Below are 13715 nucleotides of genomic sequence, written 5' to 3'. Positions count from 1 at the left end.
AGAGAATTATCCTGGCCTTCTCTTGCCACTCAGCCCGATTTACATCTTCTCTGAGGCCCAGCTGGAGAGGGGCCTGTTGCTCCTTCCCCTCACCTGTCACAGGGCTGTTCTGAAGCTTTCTCACTATCTGTGGGTAGAACTGCTGGCCTCCTAGAGGTGATCAGTACCCAGGAATGGTCAGTGAATGCCTTGCATACTCTTACCACAGGGAGCTCAGTGGCAGGAATATTCTGACCATGCGCCCTTTCCAGGAGCCCCACCTGTTGTGTCTTAGTGAAGAATGTCAAAAATGAGATGATCAAGGCTGCCAATCTGTTTCTCTGTAGTGTCAGAAGATATTATTTAATTCATCTAATTTTATCCCCAAAAGAACAGTGGCTTCATGCTCCTTACTGGCTCTGTCTATCCCTCTGCTAAAATTGAAAAAACTTGGAAGCAGGGGTGGCATTATTCCCATTTTACAGGTGGGAAAAACCAGATACTGGAGAAGTGAGATGCTTGCTCAGAACTCCCCAAGAAAACTGACAGTGGCCCAGGGCCACAGATGTGCCAAGTGGCACCATGCTTAGTCTTCTGCATCTCAGCTGGGGTGGAGCTGAGGCTGGACTCTGGGCCCCTTCCATGGGAGGGGGCAAGTTGCTGGTGACTGTGGCACCAGGAGGGAGGTTTGTGGTGCCTGCTATAGTCAGCAGAGGGGCAGCACTGTCCTGGAGTGAGCGGGGGCTCAGTGGTGCCAGGGATGGGGACAGGCTGGCTGCCCACCTTCTCAGGTCACGATCAAGGCAGAGTCCCTGGTTCTTCCGTCCTTCACTGTGTACCACAGAGTGGAATAAAGGTCTGAAACTCCTGCAGCAATGACTTTTTCCAGTCAGACCCAGGATGCTCCCTGAGAAACCTGGGAGAGCGAGTGCCCTGACCACTCTCTGGGAGCAGCAAAGTTCCCTTGGCCTTAAGGACTAAAGCTCCCAGGTTCCTCAGGGGCAAGAGGACTCAGGCTACGGTGTGAGAAATGTGAGGTGCTTAGGATGTGCTTGACTCCAAGCAAGTGTTGATTGGTGTTAGTGGCCATTCTTTTGCTTTGTTTTGTTTTGTTTGGAGTGCTGGGGATTGAACTTGGGGACACTCAACCACTGAGCCACATCCCCAGCCCTTTTTTGTATTTTATTTAGAGACAGAGTCTCACCGAGTTGCTTAGTGCCTCCCTTTTGCTGAGGCTGGCTTTGGAATTTTGATCCTCCTACAGCAGCCTCCTGAGCTGCTGGGATTACAGGTGTGTGCCACTGTGCCCGGCTCAAAGCAGCCATTTTATTTATTTATTTATTTTGGTGCTGGGGATTGAACCCAGGGCCTGTGCAAGCGAGGCAAGCACTCTACCAACTGAGCAATATCCCCAGCTCTTCTTATTATTTTAACTCTGCTATTAAAGAACAAGTGTCCTATGAAGTGAGCGCCTGGATCCTGATCTGGGCTGGGAAGACAGTGCTTCATGTGGTGTCCACAGAGCTGCCCTCAGCTGTTGGTGCTGCATTCCCTGCATGGGCCTCAGCCACCTTCAGTGATGACACTCCACTGGATTCTCATCATTTACTACAGTGATGTTCTACATAGTCACCACCAACAGAATTGGCCAGTACTGAATCACTGCTCCTAGGGGAGACATGGGGTGAGGTTCTTATGAGCCTCTGGTCACAATACTTTTTTGTCACTTGATTAGTACATAACCTTGCCTTATGTGTATTTCTGTTTCAAGTCCCCTACTTAATGCATGTTGCTGATTTATTAGCACAGTTGTGTTGTAGTTCATACCTGAGCAAGCACGAATATTTCACTCCTTACCTAACACATGCATTGTCTCTGTAAGGCACATCACAGCCTTCTTGGACTTAAGAACACTAGCTGGCCCTTCAGCACTATGCCTGGGAGCCATTTTAAATAGTGACATCACCAACAAGTGTGGCAGAGCATCTCACCTTGCTGGACCTGTGCTAGGGATGTGCATATTAGGTGACCATAACTATTGATTTTTGGGGTTACAAATAAAATTTAGTGAGTATACAAATTTGCAAGTATATAATCTGCAAATAATGAGAACCCATTGCATATCGTTGATAAACCTAACTTTATGGCCCAGCCCAACCATCTGGGGGCTGCTCAAGGTTGGAGAGTGGTGGACAATACCTCTGAGCCATGGGGAACATGGAGAGTAGGGAGGTTCCTAAAAGGCTCCAGGGCCAGCTGCTGGCCCAGCCCTGAGCCCATGGGGGTCTGGGTCTGGGAGGCCCTAGGCTGGGCTGCACTAAGCCTGGACAGCTCTGTCCCCCGTGATCCTGATGGGTTTTCCACACACAGCACTTAAGCTGTTTATGGCAATGTGTTTATGTGGGTGGGAGGCGTGTATTTATTTTTACTCTTTGGACATATTTTGAACCCATAAACAAGAAGCAGTTTACCTTTGCAGGCTTTTCACTCTGCATGCCCCTGGTGGATCTTGCCCCCATGGGTTATACAGGGTGCTGGCAGAGATGGCATTAGAGTTGATCACATGTCCAGCGAGAAGCCCCAGCATCTGTGCAAAGGGGTGGAAAAAGGGAGGGGAGGTATGCATTTCCCAGCAGAGAGCCCACCCAGGCCTTCCCGGGGGGAAGAGGTGGAGGGTGGGAGGAGGGCTGGGAAGGAGCAGAGCAGCCTACACCCCACCTTGTCTCCTAGGCCTCTTGGCAGACTTACCTACATTCCATGAGTCCTCTTGAGGCTGTTTGTGACCATAGAGGGTCCCTGGGCCTCCAGCCACCTCAGGTTCCAGGCAGTAAATGAGGTTCAAAGAAGGGACATCCTTTACCCATCACCAGAGAGCCACAGTCTCTCTGACCTGTGTTCTCTCCTTATCAGCATAGTACCACCGCTATGTCCTCTCACAGAGGCACTTAGTGTATGGCAAGAAGGGTTTTTTACCTTCTTTTGTTAAGTACTGCCGTAAGTCCTAAAGGCAAGTTAGGGACTTGGGCTTTGGACTCAGACCATCCAAGTTAGATACTTGGTTTAGTCACATATAGGCAGTGTGATCTGGGGCAAGGAACTGAACCTCTCTGTCCCAACTTTTCCATTAAGATGAGACTAATAATCATATCTGTTACTCAAGTTTGCGTTACATAATTCAGATGATATTTGAAAAACATTTAGAATATTGTCCTACCATAAAATAAGAGCTAGATGAGTGTTTGTGAAATTAACAAAATTCACAAAATTGCTGTGTAATTTGGATGTGGTATGGAGTAAGTTGTCCTTATTGAGCCTCAGTTTTATCATCTGACAAAGGGGATGGATAATGATATGTACCACAAAGGGTTGTTAGGTGACTCAGTGTGATGAATAGTGAGTTTAAGACACCTGGCACAGAGTGAGCTTTAAAAACATTTTGATGGTTTTTATTCTTGGTATTATTGTTGTTAATGGGTACGCTTCCTCTCATTTAGTCTCTTGCCCTGAAGAGGGGCTGGGTAGAAAACATAAGGAATGGGCCAGGAGGAAGGGAGATGGCGGGACTTCTGGTCTGCATGCAGATGAGGCCAACAGTGGCTTTTGGGTTTCTCTCAGCAAAGACCCTATGTCTGTAGTGGCAGGTCCCTAGGAAGGAGTGAGAAATTATTCTCTGCTCTCTAAGCCACACCGCAGGGAGCCTGCCTCCCCCACCCTCCAGGACTCAGAGCCTGCTCTGGTCACAGAGGTCCCTCCAGGGAGCCTCCCGTTGAGGCATCTGGGCAGATGTGTCACTGTGGGCATTGCCAAGCAGTGGGAATCCATTCGCAAGAGCGGGTGCGTGCAGAAAATTCCCTCTGAAGTTCTTCTGGAAGACTCAGGATGTACTTCACAGGAAGCATCAGCACAATTTTCTAATCAAGTTGAAGTCCGTGGCCCGTAGTTAGAAACAATAAATGAAATGCAATTTGAGCCAGCACTTTGTCTCAGTCTCCATTTCTGGAAGTGGGTGTGGGTGAGAAGCTGGTTTTTCTGCAGGAAGAACTTGACCCCTGACCCAGACCGTTTAGTCCCCAGCCCCACCATTGGCTTGCAGGGGTGGGACCCTAGGACTTTATTTTAGGTAATCATTGCAAATCCTGATTTTGATTTGTCAGGTCAAAGTCCACACTTCTCTGTAAATCAATGCACACTATTAAGCCGACTCTGTTTTTTCTCCTTCCAGCGCCTTCTACCTACCATGCTTAGAGTTTAGTCTTGGAGATCATTGTTTAATCAATATTAAACCATTCACATAGTTTAAGTGTTTACTTATGTGCTTTGAATCATTGCTTGCAGTAAGAACAAGTGATGCCCCTAATCTGCCTTCCCTACACTCCCCAATACCCTAATTATGTAATTTAGAAAAGAACATTTCCTGACAGCAGTTTCTCAGTGCGCAGCAACAAATGCCGATTGGGGACGAGCCCAAACAACCCGGTAATAGCTAGCACATGGAGCTAGCTGCCTTGGTCCAGGCGGCCCTGGCTTGGGGCGGGCGCCCGTCCGTTTGGGTTAAGGCTTTCCAATGATGGCGTATTAGTGCCAGTAGAAGTAATTCCACATGAAAGGGGCTGAAGCTAATAGTCCATCTCCAGTCTCTCTGAGTTTGCAGAATAGGCCCTCACTGCAAATTGTTACTGACCCAGACAGCCAGGAACAGATATCTCACCCAGTCTGTGAGATTGACGCAGCCAAAGACGTGTCCAAGAGGCCAAGGTTTAGACCAAGCTGTTCTTTGTGGCCCTGCCAACCCCAACATCTATGGTCCTGAGGCTGGGCCCAAGTGCCCCCAATATTTCCTTATTGCTTCTGGGGGAGTTTAGAAACAAAAGGTGCCTATCAGATATTTGAGAGGCTGTTGGGTGACAGGTTGTGTGTTGGGCAGAATCCATTGTTTGGGGACAACTACACTTAAGTACCATATAGCCAGTGAGGCTAAGTGCCTTTCTCCTCACCATCCTGCCAGTGTCACTTGCTGAGCATCTCAAAACTACTGCCCCTGCGTGCAGAGCCAAGCCTGGCCTTCTCCAGCTTGGAGAATGCTCACTGACAGCACTGCTTCCATACAGAAGCAGAAAGCTACCTTTCCACTTCCCCTCCCCACAGACACCTCAGTCTGTCAAATATTCTGTTGCCATAGAAATCCAGGGGAAGCCTTTGGGGGCTCACCTGTCTCCAGGGGGTGGTCAGTCCACATGTGGGACCTCACCATGCATCCACTCCTCATGGGCAGAATCCTGCAGCTGTGGCCTATGTTTGTATGTAGTCATCTAGCCGCCCAGGGCCTGAGCTCTCAGAGATCCCAGGGGAAGGGCAGGGGACCAGTGTAGAGCAAACTGAGCTGCGGAAATTTTAATTTGGCTGTGAATCTCAAACCAACGCGTTAGCCTTTCTAGAAGCGCCAGTTGCTATGGCGATGGAAGCGGTGCCAATCGCGAGAGTTGTTTTTGTGGTTAAGGGTGCCTGCCTTAGACAAAGAGAGTGAGGCCAACCCAACAGCCTCAGACCTCATTCTCTTCCAAGGATTGGATGTTGTCAAGCTCTGGTCTCTGGAGAAGGGGTGACAGCCTTCCAGAGTGGCCCTTTTGACCTACCCTTATTCTGGGGGTCCACTGGCTTGGCTGGAAAGGAACAGTCACCTGGCATTCCAAGAAAGAACCACAGGTGGGCTTACCCACAGAGAAGGGCTGCTCAGTTACAGCAGAAATTGGAGTTTAAAAATTCCTTTCTTTCGTGGCAAACTTACGATAGAGTGTTCTTTATGGAGACTTCTGCCACCCGGAGTCTGGACTTGGGCCCATGGGGGTGTGCTCCTTCATGCCACATTGTGACTCGGGCCTCAAATATCAACTCCCCCCCAAAATTTCCTAAGTGACGGAATGGAGGTCTTTTCTGTAGCCGGGGTGCTTGTGTGTAGCTCGTTAAGTCTCAAAGTGTTTTACAAATATTTATCCACCTTAGGTCATTTGCAAACCTAACCCCTGTCATCCTACCCCAAGGTTGTCCCCTCCAGCCTCATTGCCCAAAATGAAGTCAGAAGCCTTGGACTGGGAATTCCATATTGGCGGATTTTGAAAAGCTGTCCTGAATGGTTTGTTTATTTCTCTAGTCTGCCCTTCTTAGAGTTCCAGAATGTGTCAGGACTGCCCAGTCCAGACATGCAAAGCCCTTTGCCCTCCCTGCTAGAGGTGAGATTATTTTATTTATGAATTCATCTTAAATCACTTTTCAAATCACTTTTAATCAAATTAAGACTCTTTCTCCAGGCTGATGTCAAAACATCAGAATAAAGAGGCCATTAGTAAGAGCGAGATATTTGGGGACAAGTAAGCCATTCCCTTTACCTTGCTTTCCCAGCTGGCACAGGCAATAGAGAGAGCCTATTTCCTGTTGCTCTGTGAGATCCCTAAAGTGTATCTATATCCTTGTCAAGAGGAAGGTCCCTGGGAATTGGAGGCCTGGGTCCTTCCCAGGGGTGACTCTGCATGCTGGATGTGAGTGATATCTCCACCAAGACCCATCCAGATGATTCCTGGGCTCCTGCCCCTCCCCATCTTTCCAGCAACCAACCACCCCAAATTGCATCAGGATTACTGGTCTGGGTGGAAGTGACCGAACCTGAATTTGCCTCAGCTCCTGGTCTCACAACTTCTGACTAATGAAGGCTGACCCCTGGTGAATTTTCAGAAGCCACCACTTGCCTGCACCGAGCTTGTTCTGTTGATAAGATAGGCTTTTTGTGTGGAACAGACAGAAGGGGAGCAGCTCCAATAAGGTCCCGATCAAGGCGATACCAATCATTCAGGCTAATGTTTGCCAAATAAATAGCCTCATTAGGAAGGGCTATAAAAGTCCGATAAGATTCTTCTAATTATCCCCCAAAGCACAAATTCTTGGAGTTTCAGTTTGGCATAATAGGAGAAACATGGAGAAACGAGGGACCAGTGTGTGTGATTGAATATTTTTTAACAACAGCTTCAACCCTACCAGCAACACATCTAGCATCACATATTTTGCTTTTGCAAAAGAACCAAATTGCTAAACAGAAGAAAAAAAAAGACAATGACATATTTTAGGTTACTATTTCACCTTTGCAAATCAATATACAAGCCATTAAAACTACATTTTTCCATGAATGATAAGTGTAATTACCTCTCTCTTGCCATAAAAACTTGTCCTTATTAAATGTAAATATTTAAAAATGATTGAAATATATTTGAAGGGTACTTTATAGCTTGATTTTATATGCTGACATCTGGGTTGCCTTTCCTAAAACACTCTATTTCTTGCAGAGTTATTAAATTAGTATTTTGAAAGGACTAACACTAGACTTGTTCCTTGTTTCAATTTTAATTTTGTACATATTTAGATTTACTGGGAACTCAGAGTTTTTACATTTAACTAATGCATCACTATGTTTGTGGTGCTTGTACACATAGAAGCCATGATATTATTTGCAGAGGGACTCTTTAAACAATTGGAAACTCCATCTCCACATTTATTGTGTACCCCTGCAAAGTAGAGAGTCTAGGAATCAAGATTCCAAGATTCCTGTCTGTAAATGTTTAATTTTCCAATTCTTCTTTAGAGCAGAAAGATTGTTTTAAATATTTACTTTACTTTTAATTGTACATCATTTCAGATAACAAGTATCTGATCCTTTTTTTTTTTTTTGGGTAGATCTGTTGAAGGTTATTTAGTTTAACTCTGAGGCAGATACAGAATGTGATAATTTTTTTCAGCTTCACTCTTTGGAAGAGATTTTTTTTAAAATTCTTACTTTTAGTTGCTTAACTCCACCTCTTTGTGCATTGAATTTTAGACAATGACAGAAAATCTAATATTTGAAAATACTACCTTTGCTAACATACCTAATTCCAGATGGCAAAAAGACCTTGCCCAAAAATGTGCAAGAATTCAATATGAGTGACTCAAATATTTTTTCATGATAAACAAATATTTCTGGGATGGATGTATTCCCGAGCCCTGCATAGGAAAGCAACCATCCATGCAAGCCGTGCTGGGCTAACCTTCAAACCCTCTTTACTCTTTTCCTTTCACTATGTTAAATCCTTGAGATGTGTAAAGATGTTATCATAGGCAGTGGGTCAAGTAATCTGCACATGTAGCTTTTTATAAATTTTTCTTTGCAAAGGAAAATTTTTCTTTAAATAAATCCCCCCAAATAAATGGTTTATAAAAACAAAAGTCTATTTGTTTTGAAATTGTACACAAGAAGCCATGTTATAACAATATCTTCTTTTATTTGAGTTCCGCCTGAGAAAAGAAATTTACCTATAGTCAGTGATTTCCCTCATGATAAACCTTTAAAAAATAAAGTTGTCTCTGGGGAGAAAATAAACATCAACGAAGTGTAGATATTTGTAATGAAGCACTTTTATTCACTTGTCCATTGAAATTGTTTAACCAATTTGTTTTTTAAAAATTCCCTTTATTTTTCTTATCTTTAGAGTTTTGTTCATGCAAATTCCTGAACCTTAAGCATCTTTGAAATTTTTTGCTTTTAATTACATAGGTACCTCTTGAATGAGCAAACCTGATGTTTTTTTCCCCCGTCTAAAGTAGAAATTTTAAACGTCTTAAAATTCCTTTTTTTTTTTTTTTTTTTTTGGCCAGAACTCTTGGCAAAATGTCCGGGGCTTGGGGGCATGTACACAGTGCCACTGAAGTGAACAAACGAAGGGGGGACGCACACCGATCACCAGCCGGTGACTTGGGAATTTTTCAGGAGGCATATTTTCTTACGTTAATGCCTTTGTAGATTCCATCGACGTTCAGACATCAAAGGGTGTGCAATTAATAATGGACATCTGGAGGGCCGATCACATGCTTCCGATGTTAAAGTGGTGAACGACAGGAAAATCAGCCGTGGTCAGGTATTAGCTGTAATCATTTTTAAACAACAGCATCGAAGGCTCCTCTTTTGTGCCTTTGCTCTCAGAGACGCAGAGGCACACATACCAAAGGTTCCCGTGGACACCTTCCCTCTGATGGATGAGTGAGTAATAATTGATCTGTAGAACTACGTCGTCATTGTTGATTCGGATAACCTAATTTCTTCAATAAATGCAAATTCAGTTTTGTGTGAACTTTTTCCTTGAAGCTCCACATGGACACATGGTAAAAGACAGATGTATTATTTGAGTCTTTGGTTAATTCTTGAAGGTTTGCCCTGTATTTGTTTGCATTTTCTAAAATACACGAATATTTTCTAGTACTAGGATAATAGGAACTTTCTGCTTGCTGGAATTGAAGGTGTCCTTACGAGTTATTTATTTCCTTTCTTTTATGGTAGCCTGTTTATCTTTCCCGAAGTGATATATGTTACCCAACCCCAAGTAATATAAGATAGGCAGGTAAGACTGTGATTAAGCTCAGCAAAAACGTTCCAGAGAAATATGGTGCTTTGGTCTCTAAACACTCCTGCAGGTATAAAAACCTGCAACTTTTTAACAATAATTCTCATTTCAGTAGGTCACAGATAATAAAGGAACGCTTGTTTCTGGGAAATTAAAAAATGACATGGGGGGGAAATATTTATTTGCTTTCTACATTGGTCAAATGACTAGTGGATATTAAAAACCTGTAAATAGACAGATGCAACCAATTCTCTTTTATTAACAAATATTGCAATTTCACAATAAAGTAAATGCATTTCAGAAATGTCTCCACTACTGAGAAGCTGATGGGGAGCTCCTGCTTGCTTTAAAATTAAAAAAATTAATATGCTAATGGGTTGAGGAGAAAAAAAAAAATCATTGTAAGTCTTTAAAGAACTAACTTGAATTTTAAAGGCTCTTTCAGCTGTTCAGGTAGCAAAAACTCCAATTCTCTTTCTGTACCTTTGCCTCTTGACTAAGTCTGCCCAACCGCCAGTTTGTTTTCTTTCTAAGAAGCGTAAGCAGGATCGGCAGCACACTTTAAAGTTAATTTGAAGCAGGGACTATATTGCCGTCAGCAAATATGTTATAAGCTTATTATTTAATAGTGATTCCGGGGTAAGGCCATCATCCCCTTCCTAAATCCAAATATAAAAGCTGAAATCGTATTTGTTAAAACTGTCATGTTGAATTTGTGGCCCAGATTGTTTTCCCGAGGCGTGCTGGGCCAGAGCTGAGCGCAGCTCCCAGCTGCAGACACCCCGAGCCCAGCAAAGCTGCTCCTGGCCCGTGGCTGAGCCTCTAGGAGCTGCTCAAACCGCCTGCTTCCCCTAAACAGAGCTGCCTCCCAGCCCGCTCTCGGCTTTTCCACATTGTAAAATCATTTGATTTATTTGTTTGGTTTGGTTTGGTTTTTAGAAGCACTGCAGAAATTATTTCCTACTGGCAGCGAGGGCACTTGGTGTTACACTACATTAGTTTCACATCATTAGTTTAGGGTTCTCAAACTTAAAATTGGAAAGTATATGGGAGGCTTCTAGAGACCTCAGTTCTGACCAGAGCAGAACAAATTAAACCTGATGGATTCCTTTCGCTGTCTGTAACGTGTGGGGCGATACATCATAAAGTGCTGTGGCATTGCTGAGGGGTTCCCTCTGTCAGCTTTGGAATTTGGTGGTAGGAAATGTTAGTTATTTATAAAGAGAAAAAATTCCACTGTTACCATTCCGGTTTTCCAAAAAACCGTAATTTTATCGTCACTGCTTGTAGCAAGAAGCCAGGAAGGGGTGCCGATGACAGCCACGACCCCATATCTCTGGGCTGTCTGTCTCACCTCCATCAGCCACTTCCCGCTCGGACTCTTGTTCTTTACAAGTAATTCAAAACCTGCCCGCGGACAGACGACAAGCCCAGATCGCACGGCCCTGGCCTGGGGTCTACTGGGGGAGGAGGGTGAGGTACCAGCCCCTGTGGGGCCGGTCCCCGCAGCGTCCGCGCAACCAAGGAGGCCGAGGGGCTGCTGTGCCTGGAGCGCCTGCTCTGCGCGGCGAAAGGAGAGGTCGGCCGGCGGGCTCCCACACGCCGGCTCTGCGCCTCTCGCTGCCTCTTCCTGTCCCCGGTGGCTCTGTCTTCCCCCTCATGCTCAGCGAGAGCCAGACCTCGGCCTCTGCGGGCTGCGGCGTCGGCAACCGCGGCGGCCCTCAGGTGAGCGCTCCCCGAAACTCTCCTGCCACCTGTTGGCCGCCGGCGGTGCTGACGCTACAGAAGCCGCGCTTCCAAACCCTGCCTAGAATTTTTCACTTCTCTGTGGCTGTGCTCTCTCTGCCTCCTGGCCAAGGCCTGCAGGCTGGCAGACCCGCAGGCTGAAGCCCCTCAGGGTTTCCTGGGCCCTATCTGGCTAGGCCACCACAATTGAGTTTGGAGTCGTCCCAGCCAACCTGCCCAGCAATAAGATGTCCAGGGTCCTACCTCTGACTGTAGAGGTTATACATCCCTGGTCTTCCTATGGCAGTGTCTGGGGAGGACTTGGTGTGTTCTGTGTGAGATCCATGGCAGGAGAGACTTAGTGAGCCACCCCTTCCTTTGGACTAAATCCTCCTGACATCTGACCCTGCTTGGACACTACACAGTGGTGCTAGGGAAGTACAAAATAGCTTGACTGTCTCGGATTTTCTTGCCCCTGGGTATTGGTTTTGCCCAGGCTTCTCCCTTTCCTTTCTTTATAAGAAACTTGTAGGATTTGAATGGAAGGGCAGCACAGGGGGACTTCAGCCAGAGATCAGAAAGAAGGGTAGAGGACCTTGCAAATGAAGGAAGTTGCCATATCTTCTCTGCATAGGAGGGCATGGACCACCCCCAAAATCACACATAAGCAATTCTGTTCTGAGGGGCTGGATGCTGGGTACCAACCACAAATAGACCTGGATTCATCCATAAAAAGGCTCTAGCAAAATGGAGCTCTTGGTGACCTTTTGTCACTTTTTGGTACTATCTGGGGGCAAAATGAAACATCCTTCCAGGTCCTGAGTGGACAGAGGCTTGGGGATGGATTTGGGAATGTCTCACATGGCTCAGTCACAGTGAAGTAGAGGCTATTGGTGCTGCTCACAGTCCTAGTTTGGGGAGAGGCACTCTGGAGCCTTGGATTTTCCCCAGGCCATGTTGGAAGGAGCTGAAAATCCCAGCTGTTGACCCATGTTGTAGATGCAATGTTTCTTCATTCTGTGGTGGTTTTATACACAGAGGCTGCGTCACTTTGAGCTCCACCCGCCTACAGCATGCATGAGCCTTAACCACAGCACTGATGCTTGGTGCTCCTCATGAAGCACGGCAGACTGCACGCACCCTCATTCTGCTAACACGGGTCCAGCAGTTTCCACCCAGCCTTCCGCTGGTAGTGACAGGCCAACTTATTTTTAAAGGATACACCCTTTCTCTGCCCTGAAGAAAGTGGGGATTGGCTGTGAAAGCCAAGGGAGCCTACTTATGGCTAAGTGTCTCCTTGCTTATCTGAGACCAAAATGTTCTACCTCCCAGTCTCTGAAATCATAAACGTACTCTGGTATTTGGCCAAATGGCATTGAGAATCCAGCCCTAAAAAGTTATTTTCTTAGTCTAGGGGCTCATACTAGTCCTGGATGAGGGGTGATTTAGTTGTGTTTTTCCAGCTCACCTCATAATTTAATGTAGAAAAAAAATCTTTGGCATGTTTCCTCCTGGGTGCCAACTGCCTTTAGAGTAGCTCTGTGCAGAGAAATGCCCTATAGTCAGGAATCCCATCATGCCAGGTCTATGCTCTCAGTAATGGCAAGTGGCTCACTGAACTCTCCTAGGTCCGCCAGCTAAGAAGGGAGAGAAATCCTATTCACATTTTTATGGAGAAGAAGGAATGTTAGGAAAGTCAGTAAACTTCCACCCTCCCAGCACCATGAACATGAATAGAAGAACAAGAAAACCCCTAGGTGGCTGACTATTTACCCCTAGCATAAAAGTCACCTCCCTCCTGTGGCCTCCCTTTTATATCCAGTCTCTCTGACAGAAGTGTATGACCAGCTGAATACGACTTCCCACAATACTGTCCATCACACAGGTATTGGGGGACCAAAGGTAAGGTGAACTTTAAACACACCTGGCACAGCTGGCTCCTGCCTTTGTGCTTGGAATGGCTGCCAGCCAACTGGCCGCCCTGCCCATTCATGTGCTCTCCAGGGGAATTCTAATAGACTCTTTTTTTTTTTTTTTTTTTGTGACTACATATCAGTCTAATATCAGGTCATTACGTTACCTTAGGAGAGTTTGGGCAACCTGTCTGGTAAGTTACCCTAATGCTGGTCAGCCAAGAGAATGATCTCTGAGAGGGACAGCTTTCTGGGATCTTCATTTTCTCCTCAGCAGCACATAGAAAAGCTTCTGTTAAGGTTCTCAGGGGATCCCTACCCAGTGGGATCCCACTAGCCCCTTGTGGAATCCTTGGGAGAAGGGACAGATGATGGAGCTGTGAGTCATTTTCACTATTGAACACATCTGAATGGAGTGTCCTTCTGCAGAATCATGGTCAAAAAAGTGTGTTATTGACAGCAATACTGTCTCTATTGTGGCCCAAGCGGCCCCTCCTCTCCCTAACCCCAGGCAGCTTTAACATGCAGTTCAGTGGCTGACCTTCTCTATGCCTGCGTAGGAAATTACCCTGTCTGGGGGGAGAATGGCCCTGGGTCATTTTCAGTCTTCCTCCCCAGCTGCTGCAAGTTCATTTGTTTTAACTTTCCCTCCCTCAAGATAACAGATTCCAGAGGCCAG

This window comes from Sciurus carolinensis, chromosome 6, assembly GCF_902686445.1.
Source record: "Sciurus carolinensis chromosome 6, mSciCar1.2, whole genome shotgun sequence".
Classification (NCBI taxonomy): domain Eukaryota; kingdom Metazoa; phylum Chordata; class Mammalia; order Rodentia; family Sciuridae; genus Sciurus; species Sciurus carolinensis.
Note: the sequence above shows the minus strand (reverse complement) of the source record.